Source organism: Euprymna scolopes, chromosome 34 (genome assembly GCF_053919585.1).
Source record: "Euprymna scolopes isolate OS-2025 chromosome 34, ASM5391958v1, whole genome shotgun sequence".
NCBI lineage: Eukaryota > Metazoa > Mollusca > Cephalopoda > Sepiida > Sepiolidae > Euprymna > Euprymna scolopes.
Window position 1 is genome coordinate 2661443 of NC_136515.1, and position 11050 is coordinate 2672492.

The following is an 11050-nucleotide window of genomic DNA, read 5'->3' on the forward strand; positions in this document are numbered from 1 at the left end:
AAGTGCAAAGAGTTTCAGTTTATGAAAAAGAAAATAAAAAAAATAAATGAACTAAAAATGCAACAATTTTTGATTAATCAAAAAAAAAAAAAAAAAGGGTTGTAAAAATTATCATTAGTTAGTGTTAAAATTTAAAATTAATTTTGTTCATATTTATTTGAGAAATTATCTTGTTAGTGTTCTATGAAAAACCTTTGTCCTCCTCCTCCTCAGGGACTCCATAGTCCATGGTGTCCCGCAGTTTTGGGAAACCCTGCTATAAACAATAAATATTGCACGCCATGAACAAGTAATCTAAAATATTCGTTCCGAATTATGTCTCTTTACTGTCTAATTTATAACATCTAAGAAAAATGCAATTTTACCCAATTTTTCGTAAAAATTACTTCTGACTATAAATAACTTTCTACTCGGTGATTTTTCGCAATTTTTGAATATAATACTATATTCGACATGACAATTACATGTGTAATATTGTTTTTGCTTAAAACAACATATTTAAAGAAGAAAAAAAATCGATCTGTCGACTATCTTAACAAGCACCGGACGACCCCCCATGCATTACTTTAATAGTTTTGTTACTCGATAAAGTTGTAATCTATTTGTCCAGCAGTTGTTTATTGTCTACTGACAATGAAAAGACCTGAAAGAGGTAAAGATAAAACAGTTAGAATTACACACTAATAATCCTCTATTTCCCCTACGTCTTTGCATATGTGTCGATGCTAATGTTAGGTGAGACAATCCCCAAACCTGACAAAATGACAACAATAGGCAAGAGGGACGGGAATCCGTATGTGTACAGAGGAAAACACTATGTTGAATAGACTCAACATAGGGAGGTGACTCAGGATTACTGTGGGTTTTCAATTGTTAGGATGTGATCCCAGAACCATTTCGGTGTAGTTTTAGCGTGGTCTGATCTTCTTGGTGTGCATACATCAGGCGGAAGGGGGGGGGCTGGGTTGTTGACTGACTGGAAAGCCGTATATTCTGAGGTCGGCTTGGCAATATGAGGATATCCGGAATTCCATGGCTTTCAACAGTTGGTTGAGTGATGTCCGGCTGGTTTACTATGTAGGACTCCGTGGCGGGGAATAGTACGGACCTTCGGCTCCGTGACTTTGATTGATGTTGTGACATCGTCATGTACAACGCCGCAACGGTTGTTAGTGTCCTAGTGGGGGGGGGGGGGCAGCATAGCGCAATCTAAGGTCGTCTGTGATTGTCAGTCTTGGGGGCGGAAGTTGCACCGGAATATACTTTCGCAGGAATTTTCTGTTCTGAAGTGTCACTCACTCGCCTAGATCCGTCAGTGCTTATTACATATTGATTGAATTGGCAGACTTCGATCATGACTCCAGTTTTATCCCATTTGCGCGGATAAGGACCGACGTAGTTTTGAATGCATACATGATTACCAACGACTGGTGGTGTGAGCCTTTGCGGATGTTCACATAGCCCCTCAGCGCCAACGCATGTGCCAGTTTCGTAGGGCTTCTTCATGTGCTTGGCAAGTGCCATGAGTTATGTGGTCGATAATTTCCATGTATATAATGGGTATAAAAATTTATCTAGAGTTTAAAAATGTATGATGGGTAAAAACATTTTTAATGGGTAAAAACAATTTATAATGGATAAAAACAATTTATAATGGGTAAAAACAATTTATAATGGGTAAAAACATTTTTAATGGGTACAAAAATTTTTAATGGGTAAAAACAATTTATAATGGGTAAAAACAATTTATAATGGATAAAAACAATTTATAATGGGTAAAAACAATTTATAATGGGTAAAAACATTTTTAATGGGTACAAAAATTTATAATGGATAAAAACAATTTATAATGGGTACAAAAATTTTTAATGGATAAAAACAATTTATAATGGGTAAAAACAATTTATAATGGATAAAAACAATTTATAATGGGTAAAAACAATTTATAATGGGTAAAAACATTTTTAATGGGTACAAAAATTTATAATGGATAAAAACAATTTATAATGGGTAAAAACAATTTATAATGGGTATAAAGTCGTGAATACGACGATCAAAGATACACATGGCTGGTGACAGCTTGGTGTCGCGATCTGGCGTACATCTATACTGCCACATAGCACATTGGAATGAATCTGTATCGTGTATCGATGATTCCGCTGGTGCCTATGTTGTCCGTGAAGAGGAGTTTTACATTCTTGACGCCAATCTCTGCTCTGCAATTTCTGTGGAGGAATGCTACAAGGATAACCTGTGATGAACACCCCAATCGATGAGGAATTGCCTAGTGCTATTAAAAATAAACTTAGGTCGACCGTCGGAAGCTAACTCCGCAGGTATGCCATAGGTTACAAAGATTCGTCTTAGGTAGGAGCACCATCTGAGGATTTTAATAAAAATAATCCTCTAGTTACCTGTCAGCCGTAGCATTAGGCCGACATCAGTGGACATAATCAATTTTTTTTTAAGTTTTCCAGATTTATTCTTCCTCTGAGGTCATCAGATCTAACCTTGTCTCACTCACATTACACACTCTAGTATCATTTCTCTCCATGCAACATATGTCTTCAACCTTCAATTTCCAGGTTTCACTTCCCCGCATCATTATGCTGCGTACACATGCATTGGTCGACAGTAGTAGGATTCTGCTTGTTAGTAATGACAAATTATATAGACTAGCCCGGCGTTGCCCGGCGTTGCCCGGCGTTGCCCGGCGTTGCCCGGCGTTGCCCGGCGTTGCCCGGGTGTTTGGATGTGTGCTGAGCAAAAAAAAAAAAAAAAAGTAGGCAGGCAGGCTCGAACTTGTGATGCAAAGGCGGAAAAGAAAGACAAAGAAAATTTGACGTCTTAGCCGATGTCTCTATGACGCGACTGGAAGTCAAAAGTGTTGAAATTAATCGGTTGACGATGACTTATTAAAATGTCAGCAAAAAAAATCGACCCCTCCTTGTACGAGTTTAGGGTGAAAGAATTAATGTTTTTGGCCAATTTTTCGATATTTGTTGCCCAAAACGTCGAGCTTCAAAATGATACCAATCTTGTCAGGATCTGTCACTTCTGTTGAAATTTTTTGTGAGACATACATACATACATACATTTAAACAGACAGGTGAGATTTATATTATGGATGGAACCTTCCATTCAGTCTGGAAAGACAATGGATACCCCCTGTAAGAATAGCTGCGTGTGAAATTGATCAGCAAGGGTCGCGCAATCTCCAACCATGCCTCTCCTGAATTGGCATTGCTCGAATCTAGTGGTAAGGAGAAGTCCAGGACGACATGAAACAATGCAGAGATAAGCAGAGAACACACACAGCACCTGGAATTCCCAAATGGTCACCCATTTTCTGACCAGGCTCAACGTTGCTTAACTTTCATGACCTGGGATCTGGTGTATCAATGTGATTATGCTATATATCCATAGCCGACAATTATGAAGGAGACGTGTTGATGACGTCATTAGTAAAGAGATGTTTTGTATACGTAGCATTTAGTTAGTTGTTAAAGCTTATAGGACACAGACAAACAGTCGAGCCGACCAGTCGTAATAGCTCGAAGCACCTGAAAACAAAATAAAATAAATAAATAAAAATAAACAAAATAAAATAAATAAATAAAATAAATAAAAATAAAATAAAATAAATAAAAATAAAATAAAATAAATAAAAATAAAATAAAATAAATAAAAATAAATAAAAATAAATAAAAATAAATAAAAATAAACAAAACGAAATAAATAAATAAAATAAATAAAAATAAATAAAAATAAATAAAAATAAACAAAATAAAATAAATAAAAATGAATAAAAATAAATAAAAATAAAATAAATAAAAATAAAATAAAATAAATAAAAATAAATAAATAAAAATAAATAAAAATAAACAAAATAAAATAAATAAATAAAATAAATAAAAATAAAATAAAATAAATAAAAATAAAATAAAATAAATAAAAATAAATAAAAATAAATAAAAATAAACAAAATGAAATAAATAAAAATAAATAAAATAAATAAAACTAAATAAAAATAAATAAAAATAAACAAAATAAAATAAATAAAAATGAATAAAAATAAATAAAAATAAAATAAATAAAAATAAAATAAAATAAATAAATAAAATAAATAAAAATAAATAAATAAAATAAATTAATAGAATAAATAAAAATAAATAAATAAAATAAAATAAATAAAAATAAATAAAATAAATAAATAAAAATAAATAAAATAAATAAAAATAAATAAAAATTAACAAAATAAAATAAATAAATAAAAATAAATAAAATAAATAAATAAAAATAAATAAAATAAAATAAATAAAAATAAATAAAAATAAATAAAATAAAAATAAATGAAAATAAAAATAAATAAAATAAATAAATAAAAATAAATAAAAATAAATAAAATAAAATAAATAAAAATAAAATAAAATAAATAAAAATGAATGGTAATGGTTTTAGTTACCTCCCTTATAGAAGAGCTTCAAACAAATTAGATGTACAGATTCTGACCCAGAAAACGGCAATTCTTCCCCTTTTATTATGGAATGCGAGGACTAAAGAATAAGATAAGGGAAGCAAAATACAGTTAACTTGAAGACGCCAGCCTAAGTCTCCACTAGGCCCTTCTTATCACATTGTTTTGGTTTTCAAATTTTTTAAATATTCAAAAAATCATATATTTTAGAATCTGTAGTGGAATGGGGACAAAAATGGATGGTCACATTCAATGCTGCCAAGACTAAGCTTGTTTCCTTCAATAATTACAAGAAACCTTCTCAACCACCAATAGCAATGGCTAAAGATACATTACCTGAATGTACTTTGTTCAAACCCTTCGGCCTAACGTTTACAGAGAATATGAGTTGGACAGATTACTAAGCTTCTATCTTTACATCATCAACACTCTGATGTCCATCCGGCATCAATTGAAATGAACGGCTTTCGTCTTAGGGAGACTTCATGTTTTGACAAGCTTCTGGGCTTGACCTTTACTCCTGATCTGAAATGGAACACATATATCAAATCCATTGCCAAGGTCGCTCGAAAAATGGTGGGATACTTCTACTGCTCCAGTAGATATCTTACTCCTGATGCAATTCTCTACTTATATAAGAGCAGGTTCGGCCAACGATGGAGTACTGTTGCCACACCTGGGCAGGAGCTGCTAGAAGCAGCTTATCCTGCCTTGACAGAGTTCAAAATAGATTTCGTAGCTTCATGGGGGATTCCCTTTTATCTTCCCTGCAATCTCTTTTTCTCACAGAAGAGACATTGTGAGCTTGTCTCTGCTTTATTGTTATTTTCATGGCAAGTGCTCGTCTGAGCTTCAATCTATGGTCCCTCCTCGCCAAACTTTCACAAGAAACACTCGTCTAGCTGAAACCACTATCAATAATTTCTCTCACTCTTTATCTGTGCCTAAACCTAAACGTAGATTCCATGAACAAAGCTTCTTTCTTAGAACTGCATGCCTGTGGAACTCTGTTCCGTTTGCCTGCTTTCCAGCTGACTACAATCTGATTTTCTTCAAGTCCAACGTTAACAAATTCTTGATGAACCGTCCCCCTTAAGTAATTCAATTTACAAAATTCCCACTACTTATGTTTACTACGCTATAATCACATTGACTAATGTATACCCATTAACCCTTATCCTCGAGTGGCTTCCGGGCCTTGATAAGTGGTGATTCCTGTGCAAAAAAAAAGAAAAAAAGATACAAAGAAGATGGGCTCTCTCTACCGTGCTAGAAAACTACTTACGCCTGAAAGTATCCTGTACCTCTACAAGGCCATCATTCGCCCATGTATGGAGTATTGTGTCACATTTGGGCTGGTTCATCTGCTACTAGTCTCTTCCCCCTGGACAAGCACTTGTACCCCCTTGACATAAATACCCCCGACAAACCCGACAAACAGCTAAACCCCACCCCTACACAGAGAGATCCCTAGATGTAAGAGACTCTGCTTTCCCAACTGTACTGACATGCAGAAGTTCAAGTGCAATGTGAACAGACATCTTGATACTCATCTCCCCTTATAATGTTCCTTTTTTTTTTTTTTTTTACAAGGTGGTCACCACTTATCAAGGCCCGGAAGCCACTCAGGGATAAGGGTTATTGCATGTACAGTACTTTAGTGTGGGGGTTTAATAAAAATGTCTACTTAAGGGGGGAGGGCGGTTCATCAGGAATTTGTGTACGTTGGACTTGAAGACATCCAGGTTGTAGTCAGGTGGGAAGCAGGCAGATGGAACAGAGTTCCACAGGCGTGCAGTTCTAAGGAAGAAGCTTTGTTCATGGAATCTACATTTTCATTTAGGCACAGATAAAGAGTGGGGAAAATTTTTGACAGTGGTTTCAGCTAGACGGGTGTTTGCGAGGGGGGACCAGAGATTGGAGCTCAGACGAGCACCTGCCATGGAGATAACGATAAAACAAAGATAGGCTCGCAACGTCTCTTCTGTGGGGGAGAGGTTGCAGGGAAGAGAAAAGGGCATCCCCCACAAAGCCACGAAGTCTATTTTGTACTCTGTCAAGGCACGATAGGCTGTTTTTAGCAGCTCCTGCCCAGATATGGCAGCAGTATTCCATCCTTGGACGTACTTGGCTTTTATATAGATAGAGAATTGCATCAGGAGTGAGATATCATCTTGTTCCTGTAACTTCTGTGCCCGATAGTAGCTCCCTACTTCAAAGTGGCACTGTGCCTTGTTTGGGGTGAAAATGGAATAAAAACTATTATTAATATCATTATTATTGTTTACTCTTTGAGAACAGTTTGTGGTGTTCTCTGGAGTCTGAGTGACAACAAGTCTTCCCAGATTTCACCTACTCGCCACCTCTTTTGATAACCTTTGTAGACAAATTTGCATTATCGCAACAGCCGCTTACCATTGATTTCTCGTTGGCAGTGACCATTGGTCTTCACTGGAATTTGGGTGGTAATAAGCCTCTCCAAGGTCCCAGTCCTCTTTGCACTCGTCCAGCAAAGATCTGGCTAGTGCTTTCTCTCCTCGGTCTTTCCATCCTCCTTGACCCTCCTCATTTATTTCGTGTGACATCAGTTTATGGTAACACACTCACACACACACACACACACACACACACACACACACACACACACACAAAAAGGTGGGTGGGGCGGAAGGCAGAGTACAGGCGGTTTAGCTATACAGTTTTAATTTTCATGATTCCTTTGTGCTTTACATCCGTAGCAGTTTCTGTATTTCAAGCTTGTGCCTGTTAGTTTCTGCATTCAAGGGTTTTCCTTAATATTTCAGTCATTTTAATTATTGTTATCCGTTGTATCTTCTCAGCCATCCCTCTGATTCCAATCTCTCCGATTATTATTTCAAAGTTTTTCGGTATTGTTCCTAGTGCTCCTACTATTAGTGGTGTTATCTTCACTTTCTTTATTTTCCAGATCCCTTTGAGCTCTCTGACCTGTTCCGTGTATTTGCTCCGCTTCTCCGTCTTCTTGAACTTCACTCTGTGAACTGCTGGAACGGCAAAATCTACAATCTGGCAGGACTTTTCCTTCTTGCTAACTATTACCACATCTGGTCTTCTTGCTTGGATGGGTTTATCTGTTTGTATATCCATGTCTTATAGGATTTTATGATTTTCATTTTCAAGTACTGCTGTTTTTGTTTGTAGCATTTGTCTGTGTGTTCAAGATGCATAATTCCGTGTGTATTGCCTTCCCCCCTTGATCGTGCATATTTCTATATTCTTTTTGGGATGGTTTGCTGCATTATTATTGGCTCACAGGTCATAAAAGATCTCTCCTTGAAAACAACTGTGGTGCTCCCTGGAAGCTGAGTGACAACAAGTCTCCCTAGATTTCCAGTACAATCCACCTCTTTCGATAACATTTGCAAATAAATTTGCGTTATTGCAACAGCCTTAGCAGCCTTTTTGCCGAATAAAAACCGACTAAAATGTTTTCCACATGTCTGAATACCCTATATACCAAATTTCAAGTTTGTAGATCAAAAATTCGTTCAGTATATAGGCTAAGATTTGTTTTCACGCACACATACACATTCTCACTTTTATATATATATATATATATATATATATATATATATATATATATATATATATATATATATATATATACTAGTTGGACGCCCAGCTTTGCCCAGTCGTACAATATGCTTAAACATAATATTTTAATTCATGCAGATTGCATATGTATTATTATAGAATCAATCCTCTATTATATTTTACGAGGAATAATTTGCCCGGTCGACTAATTCACTAAAATAATAATAAATAATAAAAAATAATAAATAAATAATAAAAAATAATAATAAATAATAAAAAATAATAAAAAAATATTAATGTCCTTCATCATATTCCGTCTGTGTTTGTTTACAATATCACGTCAGCTGATATTTGGGCTTGACGATCTTAAACAGTCTTTCCTCTTTTATAGATAAAAAAAGAAATTTTACAGGGGAATATTTGACGTTACACCGGACAAGGTTACACCGGTGTAACATAAAATATTCCCCCGTAAAATTTCTTCTTTTTTTTTTATCTATAAGAGAAGAACGACTATTTCTAAGATCGGACTTTTTTTGATTTTCGATCGAGTGAATTTCTGTACAAAACGTGCCTAATAACACTGCCGGAAATATAAATTACATAAATGTCAGAAATTAATTCACGTTAGGTCATTTGCGTACAACCACTGTAATAGAATCTTTCGAGCGTTGTTTTACGAGATTCGATAATTGTATTAGCTGTGGATTTGTCTGTGCGAGACATTCATCCCCTTCCCCGTTTAGTCAGCTTCCAACAATAAATCAACATCAACCTCGGCGCCGTATCACTTGCATCCGGCCTTCGAAAGTATCACGTGACACAGACTGCAGAAATCAACAAGAGAAGTACACCGTAAAGTCAACAACACCAACAACAAAAGCAGGAAGGTGACGCTGGTAAGTGGTTAACGGAACCGAATGACAAACTGAGGATGCAAAGTTCGAATCCAGTTCTTTCCTTAGAATCACTTTCACTTATGGATGTTGGCAACCTTGACATGGCCCATTCGATCAATGTCAGGATTCTTTCCAACTTCCCCCCCCGCCTACAAAAAACAAACTTTTACAATGACGACTTTTTGTAGGTTTTTGGGTATGCTGAAAACGAATATAACAATTAAAAGTGGCGCCAAGAAATACTTTTCATATAAAGAAATTACTTTTTCAAAAAATGGGGATCACTTTTCTTTATAAATTTAACGTAAAATGAGCACCCACTTTCTGGCCACCGGTGTTATTTAAAATATTGTATTATATATCGTACTGTATTTTGTTTCTAATTTTTAATGCCGTATTTCGGGGTTCTACTGTACACACACACACACACACACACACACACACACACATATATATATATATATATATATATATATATATATATATATATATATATATATATATATATATATATATATATGCACAGGGTGTCCATAAAATTCATGTGCACTTTAAAAAATTTATAACTTTATTTATATTTGCGATAGAAATAATCTATAAAAAATGTTATAAAGTTTCATGTATCTAGTTTTAAGTATAGTTATTGAATAATTTTTCACCACAAAATTCGTAACAATTTTTAGATAAGTAAAAAATAAGTAAAAAATATTTTCTTTTGTTTTTCAGAATCAATTTGATCCCATGGCTTCAGTTGAGGAAAAAGTAAACTGTGTCCTTTGGTTGGCTGACTTGAAATCTAATATTGCTGTACAAAGAAAGTTTAGAATTGAATACAATAAAAAAGCGCCTCATAGGAACACCATTGTTAAATGGATGAAAAAATTTAAAAAGACAGGCTCTGTCCTTGATAAACCACGGTCTGGAAGGCCATGTGTCAGTGACGAAAGTGTTGCTTCCATGGAAGAATCCTTTACTGCAAGTCCAAGAAAGTCTGTAAGACGGGCATCATTGGAACTCGGGCTTCCAAAGTCTACTGTGCATAAGATTCTGCAGGCAAAACTTCATATGAAAGCTTACAAAATTCAATTACATAAACAGTTGTTAGAAGAGGATTATTATGCACGGTTAACTTTCTGTAACCAGTTCAATGAAAAACTTTGCAATGATGATGCATTTGTGAGTAATTTACTGTTTTCTGATGAAGCAACATTTCACATTAGTGGCAAGGTCAACAGGCAAAATTGCCGAATTTGGGGAACTGAAAATCTAAATGAAACTGTTGAACATGAAAGGGACTCTCTTAAAATTAATGTGTGGTGTGCTTTGGGAATAAATCGAATCATAGGGCCATATTTTTTTGAAGATCGTGTTATTAACAGTGACAGCTACTTAGATATGTTGCAGAATTACTTTATTCCGCAACTTGAACAATTAAACTTGAAAGATGATACAGTGTTTCAACAAGATGGAGCCCCTTGTCACTTTGTTCGGCGTGTTACACATTTTCTAAATCAGGAATTTCCTAACAGATGGATCGGAAGGGGTGGACCATTTCATTGGCCTCCACGTTCGCGAGATTTGACTCTATTAGATTTTTTTATGGGGACATGTGAAAACAATTGTGTATGCAACCAAACCTAGTTCATTGGAAGATTTGAAAGCTAGAATAACTAATGTGATTTCAGGCATTACTATAAATCATTTGGCAAATGTTTTTCGTGAACTGCAAAATCGTATTACCCTTTTTATTGCTAATGATGGAGGGCATGTGGAAAGTCAAATAAAATTTCAATAAAAGCTTAAAAAATATAAATTTACTTCTTTCAAATCCATTTTAAAGATTATTTCTATTGCAAATACAAATAAAGTTATAAATTTTTTAAAGTGCACACGGACTTTATGGACACCCTGTATATATATATATATATATATATATATATATATACTACCCTTCCAATTTTATTTCTTATTTTTTCCTTCCTATCTAACGTATGTATCACTCTTTCCTCCTTACTATATCTTAAATATGGTTTATATATATATATATATAAACCATATTTAAGATATAAAAGGGCGACTTTCTAAGTAAATAAAAAAATGA